Source organism: Babylonia areolata, chromosome 12, assembly GCF_041734735.1.
Source record: "Babylonia areolata isolate BAREFJ2019XMU chromosome 12, ASM4173473v1, whole genome shotgun sequence".
In the NCBI taxonomy this organism is placed as follows: domain Eukaryota; kingdom Metazoa; phylum Mollusca; class Gastropoda; order Neogastropoda; family Buccinidae; genus Babylonia; species Babylonia areolata.
The window spans coordinates 36,971,179-36,973,678 of NC_134887.1; the positions used below are offsets into that span (position 1 = coordinate 36,971,179).

The 2,500-nt window shown below is 46.9% G+C and overlaps 1 protein-coding gene across 1 annotated transcript in view; it reads right to left on the reverse strand.

The window, feature by feature from the left end:
- Positions 1–2,500, reverse strand: part of LOC143288186 (beta-1,3-galactosyl-O-glycosyl-glycoprotein beta-1,6-N-acetylglucosaminyltransferase-like) — a 98,697-nt gene that overhangs the window by 21,149 nt on the left and 75,048 nt on the right. The gene's annotated exons all lie outside the window — the stretch shown is intronic.

Sequence of the window (2,500 nt, forward strand, 5' to 3'; positions counted from 1 at the left end):
AAACCTTTCTGAGAGCGCAAGCGAAGTAAAAAAAAGGGAAAAAAAGCATTCTAACAGCGAGAGAACAGAAATGCAGAGCATTTAAAGCGTATGCACAGATGGAGATGTGGAGGAGTAGGGGGTGGGGGTGGGGGTGTGGGGGGGGCGGTGGGGGATAGGGGGAGGGGGTTAACATTCCACGAAGATAAAAACTAAACAAAACGAAACAAAACAAAAAAAAAAAAAAAAAAAAAAAAGGATGTTCTGCTGCGTGATGTCCAAAAACACACTCTTTGACCGTGTTTCTTAGGAACAAAACAACGTTTAGATCTTTGAATCCCATTATTATTTTGGTCTATGCATGGGGTTTGTGCGATACAGAGCGAGCTGTTTTACGTTACCACGTATCAAAGTCTAATGTTGTTGTTGCTGTTTTTTTGTGTGCATGGTGTGGCGGTGTGTGTGTGTGTGTGTTTGTGTTTGTGTGTTGTGTGTGTGTGTGTGTGTGTGTGTGTGTGTGTGTGTGTGTTGTGTGTGTGTGTGTGTGTGTGTGTGTGTGTGTGAAGGGCAGACTGATCATCATCAAACCAGGCGAGAATGACACTATGAAATATGCATTCTGGAGAGACTGATGCTCTGTAACGTCCAGTCTCGTGGATTTTGGTGTGTGTGTGTGTGTGTGTGTGTGTGTGTGTGTGTGTGTGTGTTTTGTGTGTGTGTGTGTGTGTGTGTGTGTGTCTGCGTGTGTGTCTGTGTGTCTGTGTGTGTCTGTGTGTACGAGCGAGTGTGCGTGCGTATGTCTGTGTATGTCTGCACACGCGCAGTGCGTGTATGTGTTGTCCCCCAAAACCCCTGGGTGCTTTGTGTGTGTGTGTGTGTGTGTGTGTGTGTCGTGCGTGCGTGTGTGTCTGTGTGTGTGTGTGTCTGTCTGTCTGTCTGTGTGTGTGTTTGTCTGTACGCGTGTGTGTGTGTGTGTGTCTCTCTCTCTCTATCCACTCACACATAGACCCCAACCGGACATACGCACAAACACACACACACAACAACAACAACAACAACAACAACAACAATGCAAGCCTTCCCTTCTTGGAGGTGGCAGCTCTCTCTCCGTTCCTCTTCCCCCTTTGGGGATCAGACTTTTTGGCGCATGGCCGGCCCAGCCTGTAGGGTTGTTGCGTGTTGGTTGGTGTTCACGTGCTGTGTGGGACAAGGGGTGGAATCCCTTCCTTTGGGGGGCTCGGCGTCAGGCAACAAAGTGATAATGATCCCGACTGATATGGATGGAGGGGGAGTGGGGGTGGGGTGGGGGCGGACGGGTGGGTGGGGGTGGGGGTTGTGGGGGGCGGGTTGTCTGTGCCTGGACACTTTTATTGGTGGTCTGAGCGTAGTTGTATTTGTGCCAGGATGAAAAATTAAACAACACCAACAACAACACGACAACAATAACAAAACAAACAAACAAACAAACAAAAATGCTCGTGGATGGAACCTCCCACCCCCTCCTCTCTCTCTCTCTCTCTCTCTCTCTCTCTCTCTCTCTCTCTCTCTCTCTCTTTTACTGTCTCTCTCTATTTTCTGCCTCTTTGTCTCTCTGTTTCTGTCTCTGTCTCTGTCTCTCTCTCTCTCTCTCTCTCTCTCTCTCTCTCTCTCTCTGTCTCATGCTCTCAAACATGATCACACATTCGCATGCACATGCATACACACAGACTCCCCACCACCACCATCACCTCTCTCTTATTTTCTCTCCCTTCTTTATTTTCTGCCTCTCTGTCTTTCACCTCTCTCTCTCTCTCATTCTCTCTCTCTCTCTCATTCTCTCTCTGTCTCTCACCCTCTCTCTCTCTCTCTCATGCTCACACATTCATACACAGATACATGCACATGCATACACACAGACTCACAACCACCACCACCACCCACCACCACCTCTCACTCTCTCTGTGTATTGCTTTCTTTATGTATCTCTCTCTGTGTGTGCCATTCTCACCATAACACACACACACACACACACACACACACACACACACACACACACACACACACACACCGCCGACAACATAATATGTCCCATTTGGAATAACAACAAAAGAAAAACAGCGACCAACATCAAAACCCAGCAACTCCGATTGCGGACCTGACAGACAAAAGAGAGCAGGGCCGAAATTTGATTATCCATGTTCCCGTCAGTGCATAATTAGGGCCCCCAAACCAGCATTACAAAAAAAAAAAGGAGGTGGGGGACGCATACAAAATACATTCTTTTGCTGCCTTTATCATCTAATGTATCACTCTATTTCCCATTGCATCAGTATTAGCATTAATCCATTAGTGCTGCATGTTTTTTGCTGTCATGAAGTTATAACACCACGAGCCATTTCATCTTGCAAACAATGATTGTGGACCTGACAGACAAAGAGAGCAGGGCCGAAATTTGATTATCCATGTTCCAGTCAGTGCATAATTAGGGCCCCCAAACCAGCATTACAAAAAAAGGGGGGAAAATGCATACAAAATACATTCT